Genomic DNA, 17,417 nt, shown 5'->3' on the forward strand with positions numbered 1-17,417 from the left:
GTAAACCTTCACCCCAAGGCAGCTCCAGGTGGGACATGGCGTGAACAACCCAGTGAACAAGAATAAAAGTTAAAAGTCATTCTGAAACTTAAGCCAGAGCCTGGCCCCAGAATACACTGGAGGCTTGGCTACCAGGGTGTGTTAGGAGGAAGGACTGGTCTCTGTAAATTTTATCCCCGTGAGGTTTTTATTTGTGGCTCACCCATTTCTGGAAGTGACTGATCTTGTGATCGAAGACTCAACTGCCTCCTGTTGACTAGGCCTTGGCCTTCAGCATTAAATAGAGGAGACCACAACTCTGCCATTTCAGAGCCTTCATAAGGGAGATAGGATGTATTTCTGAGTGGTAGGCATTGGGGTGGAATGAATGCCATCTGCCCAGTCTACCGGGATAGTCGCATTTAGCTCTAGCCACATCGGAATACAGATAGTATTGCCAGATATCCTTGTTTTTAAAAAGAAGTAGGAAATGTAGCTTTTTTTAAATGTAAAATAGCTTGATATGTAAATGTTGGCAGCTATGTGAATATTTTTAAAAATTCCATACAGTTCAAATAAAACATACCTGCCAGTTTTATTTGAACCGGGGGACCATGGATTAATGTCAGGATTGGCCAGTCTCTGAATTGACTCCTTGCTCTGAAGTTCAAAGGTCAATGATTTTCCTGGGCTGATTTCCCTACATCACCTGTAACCTCACCTTCTTGCTATCATCTGTTGGAATTGGGGTGGGGGATGCAGCCGTTGTGGTATTTCTGTTCACTATGTCTGTACCCCTGGTCTCATGCTCTGGGGAACATTGAACTTCCCCTTTCAGAGGCTGAAAGGTCCTCTCAAAATGAACTGATAGCTTTAAAAGAATTCTTCTGAAATAACAGTGCCCTGACTGTGTCCTTACTTTCAAAAAGAGAATGCATCCCATAAAGCACCGTGGGTGGCCAGGTCAGAGAGCTAGAGCGTGAGTTAAAGTCCCCAGGGTCCTGAGTAGCCATGTAGCTTTGCTGTTTTGTGTGTGGAGATTGCATCATGCTGTAGTCTCTGGAATCTGACTCTTGGTCACCAGGAAGTTTGAGGAAAGGAGAAGGGAATGATTTAAGGTAAAGCCATTCCTTCTGCACCCTCAAAATTGCTTTCTGAACTCTTGATGGTGGTTGAATGATTTAAGTCTTCTTGTTAAAAGCACGGCTGTTGCCCTCTCTCCCCCGACGCCTGCTTGCAGGCCAGCGAGGGTGGACTTGGTCCATAGGTCATCTGGCTTGACCCAGAAGCTTAAAGGGGTCTCCAGAGTGGACAGCTGTTAATAACATTTAGAGGATCTTTCTGTGTTTGCTCTCACCCCAGAGCGAGCTTGAGGGTGAGTGATCTGATTCTGTTACTCTGCTCAGAACAGCAATGACTACCACTTTATTTACTCTAAAAGCAAAGTCTGCACAGTCACTTGCCAATCCCACCTGCCCTCCCCCTCACGCCACCCTCCCACCCTTCTCTGCCTCCCTCTCTGTGCTCCTCACACCCTGATGCACTGGGGACACTGCTGCCTGGGGCCTGTGCTGCCAGCCACCTAATCACATAGCCACCCTCCCCGTCTCCTCCAGGGAGCCCTCTGGACTCTGTTCGCCACCCCCGCCCACCTCTCACTTTGCCCATCCGCCTTTCTTGAAGGCACTTATCACCTTCTAACACACTTACTTATTATGGTTCCCTGTCTGCCAGCACCAGAACGTGAGTTCACCAGGGTGGAGTTAATTCTTTCTTTCTTTCTTTTTTTTATAATTTATTTATTTTGATTCATTGTACACAAATGGGGTACAACTGTTGTTCTCTGGTTGTACCCCAAGTAGAGTCGCACCATTTGCGCAATCATACATGTACGTAGGGTAATGATGTTTGTCTCATTCTGTTATCTTTCCTTCCCCACCCCCTCCCCACCCCTCTTTTCCTCTGTACAATCCATCCTTCCTCCATTCTTGCCTCCCCCCACCATTATATATCATCATCCACTTATCAGAGAGGTCATTCGGCCTTTGGTTTTTTGGGGAGCTATTTTTTTGTTTCATGATGGTTTCCAAATGCCGACAAGGGAGGACACTTGGTAAACACTTGCTGGATGAATGAATGGCTGCCATTTCCTGCCCTGCTAGTCCAGGGACTGTTGCAATAATACTACCACAACTGTAGGAGCCCTGCTCTGCCTCCCAGGGGTGAGCAGCCCATTCACCTTTTCATGGGAAACCACCCCAAAGGAAGGAGGTTATGTAACCCTGAAGCTTTTCCTAATCAGTTGTACCCTAGAAGGGTGAAGAAACCCCACAGGTCGGAAGAGTGTCTCCCTCCTAAGTTTCTCCAGCTTCCTATTCTAGGAATGGTCCACCACAGCAGTCAGAGAGAAACCAACGGAAAAACAAGTTTCCTCCAATCTCCCTCTGCACCTTGCGTATTGAGGTTTACGAAGATTATGGTAAAGCTTATCCAAGAGAACGGTGACCACTGCCAGCCACGGCTCCTTCCCCTGGCTGGTGATGATGCAAGGGCCAGGGCTGAGCAGAGGGCGCTGGGGTATCCGGAGTGGGGGACCTCAAAGAAAATGCATCTTGAAAAAACACGGGTTGCTCTCAAAGATCCAGCCTAGCAACTTCCTGAAAGTGAACCACAGTGTGTTGGTTTCCCATCCCCTAACTCTCCTTCTCCTTTCCAGAGCTCTTCTGCCACTTTCCTCAACCCTCACTAGAAAAAAAGAGTTGTCCTGTTTCAAAACTAGGTTCTGTTGCAAGGGCGTAGTCTCAGGGGCTAGGAATCCAGGGCAGATCAGATAGACATTTGGAATGGCGTCCGCTGAGCTTCCTTGGGCACATTAAACAGCTATATTTGGGCTGCCCAGCGGGTAGAGGGTGCGGCAGGGCTTCAGATGAGAGGAGAATTTGGTGCTCTTCTGTGCTTACGTGTAGACTCTAGCTGCTGCTAGTGTGTGCCTGCTAGTCTGCCAGTCTGTAGCCCCTGCAGGAAATGAGCAATTTGCAGTTGAGGACTCACTACTCAAGGAGCAGAAGAGACGATATCCTGACTTTACTACCTTTTCCTTCTTTTAAAATTTTTAGTGAGGTCCTGAATTAGATCAGGAGAGTTGAAGCTATGGGTCCCAGCACATAATTCAGGAAAAACACTTCCGCAACTTTAAAAACTTCTGCATATTGTTCTTAATTTCCTGACATTTTTTTACCTTTTGTTGTTGTCCTTTTATTAAATCTTAGCTTTTTAGAAAAATATTACTTTCCATGCAATCTTTTAAATATTCAGGGTAATTGAGATTGAATTTGTTCTAGGTGAACACAGTTTTCCATTCTTTACAAAATAGTTATGAGACCCTTTCTCCTACTTAATAGCACAATAACACCACACCATGGATTTAGTTAGGAGGCTGTCTTGAACAAAGAAAATTAAAAAATGGATTAAACGTTAAATAGTCCCAGAACTGGACAGTAGTTTTGGTGAGGTTTTGCAATGCTACACAAATTTGTAAACTGTTTGCTAAGAAGATCTTTTTATAAAACCATACCAGAAAGTTACACAAATCAAAAGAGTATGGTTTTGATACTGGGCAATGTTGGGACTAATGACATGTTAACTAACTCAGGCTGACTCCTTACTTCTTGGCGAGTGAGCAAGATCAAGGCTCAGAGGCTGTTTCAAAGGTTCATGACGATAAACCGGATCACCATCAGGGATTGGTTAACAACAGTTCCGCGAACGTGATCAGCTCGAGCTTGCCATATAGTCCTATGGGACTCTCACCTGCGTGAACCCCCTGCCTTGCTGACCTTTAAGCTGATTGGTTCCCGCCTAATCCCCACCCTACATAAAAGCTGTGTGACTTCCTCAACAAACGAGTTCCTGCTGTGACGGATCTCCCTGATGCGTCTGATTGTCCTCCACCTGGAGGGCTGGGAGCAGGCAGTCAGTCGGCCCTACCTATCCCGGTCTGACCTTGTTGGGGAGTGTCCCCTTCCCTTGTCGCTGGTCGAGAAGAGCAAGGGAGCTTAAGAACCCGACAGGGCAATGATACTTGATAACTCAGATCTAGTACTAGATACTAGATCAAAAAAAAAACCTGCAGCCAAAGCTCCAGATGACTCCTCAAGCTTCCTTCCCATCGTTACATCTCCCAAGGGAGAGAAACACTCCCCTGGCTTTTAATTTTGCTTGTTTTTGAACATAAATGGAATCATAGAACACATACACTTTAGTGTCTAACTTCCTTCGCTTGACTTTATGTTGGGATATTTAACTCTATGACTGTGTGCAGAAATGGATTTTGTATCCTCCTTACTACATATGATTTCATTATATGAATACATGACATTTTATTCATTTGTTCTACTGTTGAAGACATTCAGGTTGTTTCCAGTTTTTTACAACAATTACCATATGGACACTGTTGTTCACATTCTTTAGGATACTCACATATTCATTCCTGTTTGGTATACCTAGAAGTGAAAATTCTGCATCAGAGTTCATGTGCGTTCAACTTTGGAAGACAGCACTGAATGGTTTTCTTAAGTTGTACCAACTTAAATCCCACCAGTCTTGCAGGAATGTTTTGCTGGTTCCATGTCCTCATTAATGCTGGGTAGCATTGGTGGTATTTTCATGTTGAACAATCTAGTGGGTATGCAGTGGTATCACATCATAGCTTTAATTTACATTTTCCTGCTGATGAATGAATTTCAGCACCTTTTCTTATTGGTTTTCCAACTGGGGATTTTCTGCTGTGGAGTATCTGTTTAATATTTTATTGATTTTTCTATTGCTTGTCTTTTTCTTATTAACCATGGGAGGTCTTTACAAAGTCTGAAGTGAGTCCTTTGTCAGAAACATGAATTGCAAACCATGGGTCGGCTCCAAAGCACTCTTTATGGCTTTGTTGGATGCAAAGATTTTAAATTTTATTGCTTTGCGTGAGTTGAACTACCCTTGCATCCCTGTAATGAAACCACCTTCATCGTGGTGCGTGAGCTTCTTGATTCACTGTTGAATTCAATTTGCTGGTATTTTGCTACAGAATTTGGCATCATGTTCATCAGGGATGTTGGTATATTATTCTTCTGTTATATCCTTGGCAGGTTTTGGCAACAGGATGATGCTGATCTTATAAGGTAGAGTTAGAAGGGTTTCCTTCCTTTCAATTCCTTGGAATAGTTTCAGCAGCATTGGTGTTAGTTCTTTAAAAGTTTGGTAAAATTCAGCACCGAAGCCGTTCAGTCTTAGGCTTTGCTTTGCTGGGTAACTTTCTTACTAGTCTACTCTTGATTGGTTTATGCAGGTTTTCTGCACCCTTTTGGTTAAATTTGGGAAGGTCACATGTGCTAGAAGTTCATCCATTTCTTCTAGATTTTCCAATTTCTTAGCATATTGTTTTTCAAATTAATCCCTAGTGATCCTCTGAGTTTCTGTGGTATTGGTTATAATGTCTCCTTTTCATCTTTGATTTTGTGTCTTCTCTTCCTCTCAATTAGTCTATCTAAAGTTTTGTATATGTTCATCTTTTTAAAGAACCAACTTTTTGTTTCATGAATTCATTGTATTTTTTTTTTAGATTGTATTTCATTAATTTCTGCTCTAATCTTTATTGTTCCTTTTTTCTTTTAATTTAGAGTTTGGCCTGTTCTTGATTTTCTAAGTTCCTGTGATGTACCATTAGTGGTTTATTTGAAATCTTCCTATTATTTTGATGTAGGTATTTGCATTTATATCAGGAAAATACAAATCAAAACTATGATGAACTGTCACAGTGCACACCTGTAATCCCAGTGATGGGGGAGGCTGAGGCAGGAGGATTCTGAGTTCAAAGTCAGCCTCAGCAACAGTGAGGCACTAAGCAACTCAGTGAGACCCTGTCTCTAAATAAAATACAAAATAGGGCTGGGGATGTGACTCAATGGTTGAGTGCCCCTGAATTCAATCCCTGGTACCCCCTCCCCCCCAAAAAAAACCCCCAAAATTGCAATGAGATACCAGTTCACTAATTAGATTGGCTATTATCAAAAAACCAACCACCACCACCACCAACAACAAAGATCCAGAAAATAAACCCTGCTGAGTATTTGGAGGAAATGTAACTCTTACACACCGTTGGTGGGAATGTAAATTAGGATAGCCACTTTGGAAAATAGCATGGAGTTTCCTCAAAAAAATAAAAATAGAACTACCATATGACCCAGTTATCACACTCCTGGGTATATGTCCAAAGGAAATGAAGTTAGCATACAAAAGAGACCAGCATGCCCCATTAATTATGACACTATTCACAACAGCTAAGATGTGGACCAGCCTAGGTGCCCGTCAACCATGATCACTCTCTCTCTCGTTCTCTCTCTCTCTCTCTTACACACACACACACACACACACACACACACACACACACTGGAATATTCAGCCATAAAGAAATATGAAATGTTGTCATTTACAGCAAAATGGATGGAACCGGAGGTCATTATGGTAAGCAAAATAAGTTGGACACAGAAAGACAGTTTCACATGTTCTTTCTCAAATGTAGATACTCAAAATATTAAAAAATCAACAAGGAAGTAGAAGAGTGATAACTGGGGACTTGAAAAGGGTGGGGGCTGGCTGATAAGAGTAGAGGAAGTTCGGATGGATATGATCAATGCATGCTGTATGCAAATATCATAGTGAATTCCATTGATTTGTTAATTAACAAAATGTTAGTTAATAAAAATATATAAATATTCAAAAGATTTAAAAATTTAATTCATCAATCTTTTCTACATGACTAATTTTTGAATGTATGTCCTGTAGTAGAAATTTTTGTCCAGTGAAAGTGTCAACATGTTTTTCTAGGTTATCTTGTAGAAACTTGTGTTTTTACCATTTTCATTTAGATCTATAACACATCTAGGAATTTCATACCTTTTTAAAGATAGGGAGTCAGGATTATAAAGGCACAGGCCATTGAACTGTAGTACCAACTTTGTAATGAATTAATGAACTACATATGGAGTCTGTTTCTGTGTGCTATTTTTGGTTTTATTGGTGTGTTTGTTAGTATTGACTTAATTAACTGTAACTCTGTCATCAATCCTAATATCTGTAATGTACTTCCTTTAACTGTTCTTTGTGAGTATCTTGGTTCTTCTCAGACTTTTTAATTCCCTATAAATTTGCAATCAACTGGTTAATATTCATGAACAAACCTGGAGTTTTGATAGGAACTGCAGAGAATATCCATCAATTTGGAAAATTTGATGTCTTTACATATTGAGTGTTGTGGCCTATAACTGTGGTCTATCCCTCTACAGAGTCCTTCAAAATTTGTCTAAATAACATTATGTTGTTTTCAACTTTGAAGTCTATCACATCTATCATCAAGTTTACTACCAAGTATGATTTTTTTTTTTTTTGTTTCTGTTTTTGGTAAATGGTATTTTAAAGACATTTATTTAACAAAATCTATTAATTCTAATAGTTTATAAATTTTAGATTTGAATATACTCAATCACATTGTCCATGAATAATTATATTATTTCTTTCTTATAATCTTTGCCATCCATTCTGTTTTCTTGCTTGAGTATACGGCTATAGGTCTCCCGTACAATGTTGAATAGAAATACTGACTGTGGATACTTTGTCTCAGTTTTGAGATCAGAGGTTATCTTCTAATATCTCACCATGAATATACAGTTTTTCAGACCAAAGTGGTAAACCTACTTCTGGATTTTTCATAGATACTCTTCCTTAGATTAAGAATAATCTTGCACATTTCTAGCTCACTGAGAGATGTTATCATTTTTTTCATCTCTACAGAGATAAACATAAGATTTTTCCATTTTGTCAAGGTGACTAGCATGGTTGATTCCATTGATGACATCTCTAGAATAAGAAATTTGGTTGTGATGTATTATACATTTTCATACACCTTTGAGTTTGAAATGCCGTTAAGATTTCACAAGATTTTTTCTTCTGAGAAATAATTTCCCCATAATATTATTTATCCTAATATCCTCTCAGGTTTGAGGAATAAATTACACTGATTTCATAAAATATGTTGGGAATTGTTTTCTGTCTGTTTTCTGTAAGAGTTTATGTGAAATTGGTGTTCTTTCTTCCCTAAGTGTCTGAGAGAACTCAGAAGTGACCAATCAGGTCCTACAATATAAAGGCTACAGACTCTTTCGTGAGATTTTTCACTTATGAGTTCCATTTCTTTCATGGTTATATCATTATTTAGACTTTCTATCTTATTTTGTGTCTTTCTGTAATTGGTTCATTTTGTTTAAATTGTTAAATTTTTTGTCACAAAATTCTTATACTTTATTTGAATTTTATTCCTTATCTTGATAATTTGCTTTATGTCTTTGTCTCTTGATTAATCTTGCTGTGGACTCATTATTTTTTTCAAAGAATCAACTTTTGAGATTATTGATTTCTCTATTCCATGTTTGGGTTTTATTTTGTTAATTTTGGTGCTTATACTACTTCTTTTTCTTTTCTTTTGTTTAACTGATATTCATTTTAAAATTTATACTTCTTGGGTGAATAAACTGCTGATTTTTCAACCTTTTGTCCTTTATAATATATGCACAGATTTAGCTGATTGCCACAAGTTTTAAAATGTCATATTTTCAGTAACACTCAACATATTTTCTAATATCCTTTGATTTATCACTGATCTGTGTGTTATTTAGTAGAGTACTGCTTAATTTTCAAACATTTGAGGATTTTCTGGTCATCTATTATTAATTTTTTATTTATAACCGGTGTCATTATAAAACATATTTGAAGTGATTTAAGTCCTCCAGAATGTGCTGAAGCTTGTTTTATGACATGGTATAACATCAATTTTGGTAAATCTTTTGGTTCTTGAAAGAATGCTATTGTTGCTTGCAGAGTTCTATAAATGGAAATTAGGTCACAGTATTCTTCTGGTCTTTAATATATTTGCAGATATTTCGCCTGCTTTTTCCATCAATTATGGAGAGAGGGTGTTTTAAGTATTCTACTATGATTGCAATTTTGCATGTTTCTCTTTATAGTTCTTTTGGTTTTTGTTTTATATAAAAATGTTATCTTTTAGTATGTGTACATGTAAAATGATCATGTTTTTCTGATGGACTGATTTTCTAATCATTACAAAATATCATTTTTATCTCTAAAGCTGCTTCTTGTGGAAGGGAACCCTTGGACTAACTTAGGATGGCTATAACATCTACTTGTAGTTAATTCATTATGGTGTTTTTTTTTTTTTTTTTCTCAATCCCTTGGTTGGATTTTCAATACTTTTTCCTCACTATAGGTTTCAATATGGCCATATGTTTACTGATGTATCTTCCAGGTCACTAATTCTTTTATGAACTGTTTTGGATCTACAGTTCCTAGTTGTTTTAACATTTAGCAATTGTATTTTTCAGTTCTAGAATTTCTATTTGATTCTTACAGTATCCGTTTTCTGAGAATGTCCTACATCTTGTCTCCTATATTCTTGAGCCCATTAACACAATGAGTTCTATGTCAAATCCAACAGTGGGTCATGTGTATTTGTTTCTGATATCAGTTCCTTTTTTTCTTGTTCCTGTTTCTTATTCTTCCTAGTAATTATTGAATAAAGGCTGAGCAGTTTGTACCAAAAAAAAGGAGTACAGGTTCCAACTGCACATTGAGTTTGTGTTTTTTCTTCTACTTGAACTGCTTGGCAAAATTAACAATTGCTTTGGGAATATTGTATTAGGGAAGGAAGGTAACATTTCAGTCAATATTGGAGATAAAGAGAAGTGAGTTATTTTACTTGCACACATTCCACCTTTTTCCCATCTTCACTGCTTGCTACCCTTGGTTGGACCCTAATTATATGTTAGCTGGATTCCTGGTCCATATTTCCCACCTTCAGTCTTTCAATTGATTGCAATTTTGCCACGTTTATTAGATCCAGATTGGCGAAACTCCCCTCTGGTAACTTCATTCCTTCTGTTCAAAGCTTTTGATGACTGAATTCAGAGGACTAAGATCCAGCAAGGAAAGATCCACCATGTTTTCCTCCCCAGTGAATTTCCATGTATGAAGGGGAAATAAAGGAACAAAATTAGAAGCTAGACAAAGTCCTGATGGACTTTGCTTTTTTCCATGAAATCATGACTGGAACTAGTCCATCCATATTATTTCTGATTATTTGTCCAATAAAAATTCCTATTGGAAATTCTCATTTGATGTAAAATATCATTATTCAAATTTGTTATAATGATTATTATTTTTAAGTAATGACAAAGTAAAAATTTCCTAATAAAATGTAGGAATGTCTCCTCATTGCATAGATCATATAGAGTTTAGAACAGTTCCATAATTGCACGTAATATCTTGATTTTAATGTCTCCCCTCCCCCAAGTAATGGGAAGAGTTGTACCAAAGGAAAAAAAATGCAATTCGAGGTAACTTTTTCCGTTTCATAAAAGCATGCTCCTCTCCTTACCTCTGTGAGTATAAATTTGATGCTGTATGTAAATGTGCCTTGTAAACTCTAAAGTGCTATAAAAATGGAAGCTATTACACTTAATAATTAACATTAATGCTAATAAAATATTGTTCCCTATTAAAATGCAAATGCTCTTGGGAGACTGAGACATGAAACCAATTATGCATGACTTGGTGAGAAATATTTCATCAGCAACTTTCCCAAGCAATAAATGAAGTGATGTGATGGAGTCAAGGAGGGTGCGTGTGTGGGGGGAGGAAGGAAGGGCAGGAGGTCAGGCCCAGTGATCCTCTTCCAGGTGGACCTGGATTGACAACCTGGGTTCAGTGATTACTGTGACCACCTGGTGGGTTGCTTTGCTGAAGTCACTGAGAAAGGGGCTGGAATTCACAGCCTGCCTCTAACACTTCAGTTTTTGTCTTTTGAGGGCTTCCTACCCAGGAAACACCCTGAGAAGGTTGGGGTGTTTTCCAACGTGGGTCACCTGCTTATTGTCCATGGGTCGAAAATGTCAGTAAAGGAGTCAAAAATGGAAGCTGCTGGTGCAAAGAAATCTCACCTTCTTTATAATTCACCTCCTCCCTCCTTTCATTGTCTTATTCCCTTCTTTCTGATTACACTAGGTTCTATTTTCCCCATATTTCTATTTTTGATAAATTCTGAGATATAGTAAATATTGAGCAAAACAGGGCACTGAGAGTCGGATGAGAGACAGAGCAAGTAAAATATTCTGCTACGATGCTTTGCCCATAATCAGGAAAGCATGGTGTCTATGGGATGGTCACATGCAGCCTTGATTTCCCAAGAAAGGTGAAGCTGAAGCTCAGGTCTGAAAAGGTGGTTATTTAAGTTAAATTGTGAGGGGGTGGGACACCAGGGAGAGGGGGAAATGAGAGAGGGGAGAAAGCATAATATCACGTGCGTCCAAAGCATGCAATATTAAAGGACCAACTGGTCAAAAACAGGAGTTAGAAAAGGTAAGTAGGGACCAAATCACATCAGGCTTTTGGGTTATTGTAAGCAGTTGGTTTACAGTCTAGAAGAGGTGGTAGACTGGGTGTGGCAGTGTTTTGAAATATGGAATGACTCAATCCAGCTAATTAACATATGAATTACTTTACATAGTTATTATTTTTGTGGTGAGAACATTTTGCATCCATTCTGAGTATTTTTCAAGACTACCATTGCCATGCTGTAGAATGGATCTCTTGGCCACATTCCTCCAACCTAAATGAAATTTGGTACCTTTGACCAGCATCTCCCCACCCCAACCACCCACCTCTTGTATTCACCAGTCTACCCTCTACTTGCATGAGATCAACATTTCTGTATTCCACATACGAACACAGATCGACTGTGCCTGACTTATTTCCTTTACCATGGAGGACCAAAGTTCTCCAGGTTTACCCATTTTGTATGTTATAAATACATATAGTTTTACCCATCAATTGAAAAAGACAGTACTACCACATTAAAAAAATGATGAACCCTGGTGGGTTTCAAGTAGAGGCATTTGGCACTATGGGGACCCATTAAGGGGATCAGAGTGATTGCAATGGAGAGCTTTCATATTTTAATATAGGAATAAAATTTTCATTTTTTGGGGTACAAGTTTAGAAGTCTTCTTTCCTTCAATAATAAAACTTAGGAAGTCCTAGTTGGGGTCCATGACTCAAATGTAATTAGGTTAAATAAAATGCTTAATGTCAAAATAAAGCTTCTAGTTTAGTGCTTGTTTTATAAAAGTCTTTCAAGAAAAGACAACGGACCATGAGGGCAGCAAGTGGAGCCACTTGGGTTGTCTCAACCTCCACCCGATATCTTGCCTCTTACCCCTCAGGAAGGCAGGGAGGACTCATTTTGAGGATACTTCCTTCCTCTCTTTGGTTCTTAACATTCTTGACCACACATTTCTGTTCCTTAACACCTCTCTCTTTCTTCCAGGTGAAGACTTCATATGAATTCTGTGTTAAAACCTGAGAATCTCAGACTCCCAATTTTCTGTGTAAGTCTTCCTTCCACAGGCGCATTAACACCTCCCCACCCCCAGCACACTTGATTTGGGAATGGGAGAGGGTAGTCACTGGGCAGGCCATTGACCGTTATTTCCCCTGGGAGCCTGCATGGAGTGAGAATAGAAGTGTCTGGAAAAGTTACTGGTTCCTTCCACTCCCAAAAGCACATAGGACACTTTCAGTAGAATTTTAGAGAAAAGGAGGTTGATAAATGTTTGAGAAATGTCAAAGGGAAGTGATATTTCTGATGCAAATTTATGTGGGTTATAACTATTTTCAGCTTTATCTGCTGCTCCCTATGGGATTTGTTTGCTTTGTGGGTTTTTATTGACTGATCAATGTGAACTTTATTTGGATTTGTGGTCACAGATGATTTCAAGTGTCGGTGGCTCTTTTGGGAGGGATTGTAGTTGAAAGACAGACACAACACCCAAACCTTTAGGTCCTATACATAGCAGACTGGCAGGCAAGAGGCAAGGGAGAGGGAAAGGAAGGAACACATCGTGTCTCCACTACCCCGTTCATGTTGAAGCTCTTAACATGTGTTAGCCTGATTAATCATTACAACATCTGGGAACGTGGATGCTTTTACCCGTTCATTACAGATGAGAACCCGGGGGTTCAGACAGGTTAAGAGACAGCCCAAATTTACATAGGAAGAAACAGAAGTGGGATCTGGTCTGATGTCTGTTTTGAGTAGAAATCCATGTTCTTCCACTGTCAATTTGGGAAGAACCATTTGGATCCTAGAGAAGGAGATTACTGTGCCAAAATGATGGGATTCAACTATATATTTTTTACATTTTGTGGGAGATAATACCCCATCATTTAAAAATTATTTCATTGGAATTCAATTAAAGTTACTGGGATTCTCTGAGTCTCAGTTTTCTGATCAGTGAAAAGAAATGATGGGATGAAACTAGTAATTTTTAACCTGTCTTATGTGGAATGCTCGTTGACCAAAGGCCCTCACAGGACACTAGAAGAACAGGTGTGCACGTGAGGAGGTCCAGGAATGGGAGGGCCTAGTGACTCTCAGGTCAGCAAGAGCTTATCTTCCCCTGCATACATTAGAAGTGGGTGACTTTGGAGACAGGGTTTCATGACTATTGAGAAGGAAAGGGGACAAGTGGTCAACATAGTATCTCATATTATCTTGCTTACACCCTTTACCTTTGTTATGACCCTGAACTGACACACTCTCAAAATTTTGGAAACTCCTAAGAGACTCCAATGATGCAGACATGTGACTGTCAATGGACCCATTTATGAGGACAGAGAATGAAGCTGCAAGGAGCAGGGTGTCCAGAGTATTAGGAAGTTGTTCAGTGGCCCTCGGTCAATTTACTAAAAATCCAGCTGCCAAAAAAGCAAGTCACCAAAACACCAATTCCCTGAAAACGTATTCAGTGAAAACAATTTTGCCAAGATTAATTGGGCCTAATTCCATGAAAACTGGTAAGCAAGTACTTTAAATCAGACCTAGGACACTTAGCTGTAATGGTCTCCTATCAAGGGCGGGTGAGATTTGCTTAAGGACTATGCGGAGGAAAGGGGTGGGCGGGGCAGGATCAAGCAGGGCAGAAGTCTGCGAAAATAACTGTCAGTGAGAGAAAAGTTCAATCTTTTGTTACATTGCTGAATATTTCAAATGTTCACAAACAATTGTAAAATGCAAGAGAAACTGACATTCAAATTGGTGAGATCAACAAATCCACGTAAAGACTGTGCAGTGATATTTGATTTTTATCCATGTCTCTACTATTATGAATAATGCTGCTCTAAACATTTGTTTGTGTGTGTGTGTTTTCCTTTGTAGACATGTCTTCATTTCTCTTGGTCAGATACCTAGGAATGGCATTGTTGGGTCACATGGTAAGTCAATGTTTATCTTTTTACTAAACTGTGAAACTGCTTTCTGATATGGCTGGACCATTGTCCGTTTTCACAAACAATGTATGAGAGTTCTGATTTTTTAACATCCTTGTCAACATTTGTTTTCTGACTTTTAGATTCTAACCATACTGAGTGTGAAATGGTATCTTGTGTTGATTTGCGTTTCCTAATGACTAATGACATTGAGCATATTTTCATGTGTTTATTGGCTACTTGGATATCTTCTTTGGAGAAATGTTTATCAAATACTTTACCCATTTTTAAATTGGGTCATTCGTCTATTATTATTGAATTTTAAGAGCTTTTAATACATTCTATATACAATTCCCTTTGCAGGTATGTGATCTGCAAATACATGTCTATCTTCTATTCTGTGGTTGTCTCTCACTCTCTCTGTGGTGTCTTTTGAAGCACAGAAGTTTTATGGTCCCTTTCCTCTACCGATCTCTCTGATTTTCATGAGTACCCCATCCCCCAACCCCATGACGTATCTTAATCAGGTAAATATTCAATTACCCCAGCAATATTTGGCAAAAAGAATACTTCTTTCCTCTTGAATTTTCTTGACACCTTTGCTGAATTTGGGATCCCAATTCCCATTGATCTATGCTTATCCTTACCCTAGTACTACACTGTGTTGATTAATTTAGCTTTATAGGAAAATTTCAAATTGAGCAGTGTATTATCTCCAATTCCGTTTTTATTTTCCAATATTCTTTCAGTATTCTGGTTCCCTTGCAATCCATATGAATTGTAAGATCGGTTTGTCAACTTTTGAAAATAACCCACTGGGAATTTTAATCTATAGAGAAATTTGAGTAGAATTATCATCTTAACAATATTGAGTCTTCAAATACATGGGATATCTTTCCATATATTTAGATCTTTAACTTCTTTTGCCAATGTTTTATAATTGTACATGTAAAAGTCTTGCACATTTTAACTATTTTTCATAAGTAATTATTTAGCCCCACTGTGAATTCCACTGTTAATTTTATTTTCAGATTGTTCTTTGCTTGTATAAATACAATTGATTTTGTATGCTGGTTTTCTATCATGCAACCTTGCTGAACGTTACTATTTCTAGTATTTTTTTAGAACATCTTGGATTTGGTACACACAGGATTATGTTATCTGTGAATAAAACAATTTTGCTTCCAAACTGGAGTCTTTTATTTAATTTTCTTGCCTAATTGCAATGACTAGAAACTCTAGTATAATGTAACATAGAGTAGAACAGGTGAGAGCAAACCTGGCTTTGTTCTGGATCTGATGGGGAAGTACATACTCTTTCACTACTAAGTGTGACTTTGGTTGTGTTTTTCTTGTGGATGCTCTATATCTTGATGAGAATGTCTCCTTCTATTCCAAGTTTGAGTTATTATTATAAATGCATACTGAATTTTGTCGAATGTTTTTTCTGTGTCTTTTGAGATGATTATGTGTTTCTAAAATTGTCAATGTTAAAAAAAACCTCCTGTGTTCCTTGGTAAATCCCACTTAGTTAAGATTTAATCCTTTTTATATGATGCAGTTTCTGGTTTGCTCATGTTTTATTGAGAATTTCTTCATTACTTCTTGGCAAGTCTTATCTCACTTAACTGTTATTTCTCTGTGCTCTTAATAGTATCCTCATGAGAAACTAGTTGAAGATTCACTGAGATGATCATGCTGAAAGAAAATTTTCTAGAACACCCATGAGCACTGAGGTGAGGTGCATGAGACTGTCACAACTTCAGAGCCTACCTCTCTCAACCAAATTAAGAGTCCTGGGCTTCCAGGAAGTGTCCTGTAGTATGTAATGCAGAATCGTAAAGGAACATTTAGGTAAACTCTGCTTAAAGATGAATGAGTGACATTGAGCAGATTTTTATTTTTCATAAAAATCATTTTTTTCTTCTTCATCTTACTTATTGTGGGCCAGGTACTCTGTAAATGCTTTATGTATCTGATCCATCAGAACACTTACACTTGGAGGTTGAATAACTTGCCCAAGATCACCTAACCTTCGAGCAATGAGGCAAAGGTTCAAGTTTGCCTGACTCTAAAACTTGAGCTCTTATCATGTGACCACAGGCTTCTTTCTCCTTCCCTTCTTTCCATCCCCTCTCCTATTCTCTCTTCCTTATTCATTTGTATTTTGCCCTTACTATGCCACTAAAATTAAAATTAGCTAATATTATTAAGTATTACAGTGAACCAGAAAATATGTTTTTTCTTTAATACTTTTTACTGTTTAATAATTATGAACACCCAGAAAGCATATACTTTCAGATTGTAGTTGGGATAATGGATACAGTTTTCCCATAATCTGTCCAATACCAGAACGCTAATAAATGGTGATATAAATCCAAGTATTTCCTTCAATGATACATGTTATCATTATAAAGAAAATGTGACAAATACACTAGACTTAAACTGGGTAAATATTTTTAAATACTATTAAAGAGAGTGAAGAAAATGAGTATATTATAGAAGTTTCCCAGAACAATTAACTCTGCTTGGAGAAGCCGTGGAAGGTTCTACCAGATTGATATTTATCTTTGATATTAAAGGAAGAGCAGGAATCTGCCAATACCTGGGAGAGGGAGGGAAGGGTGACACATTTCATGTCAAGGAGGCAGCATGGACTAAGGCAGAGGAAGGTGGAGACGGCCCTCACCTTCAAAGACAGGTGAGAAGCTCAGAGTGAAGCAGTGCGGGATGTGATGGGAGAACAGTGAGGAAGGCCCAGTGCTGGTTGCTGGAGTTGGGCTGCGAGGGTCAAGCAAGGTTTCAGCCGCAGGGCACTGTTCTGAGCTCGGGAATGACACTTCGATTTGCAGCACCTGCCCAAGGCAGGGGCCAGGAAGCCAGGGGAGCAGACTCTGACCCCAGGAAGATGGGAGGCAGGAACAGGTGAGCCTACTTTGGTACGGTGATTATACTGTGTGAATTCTGGGCAATTACTTCTATTTTGGGGGTCATGATGAAACAAATTGTGTGCAGGATTTTGAGATGGACACAGTTGGATTTCACTTCTAACTCAA

The sequence above is a fragment of the Sciurus carolinensis genome, chromosome 1 (assembly GCF_902686445.1).
Source record: "Sciurus carolinensis chromosome 1, mSciCar1.2, whole genome shotgun sequence".
Taxonomy (NCBI): Eukaryota; Metazoa; Chordata; class Mammalia; order Rodentia; family Sciuridae; genus Sciurus; species Sciurus carolinensis.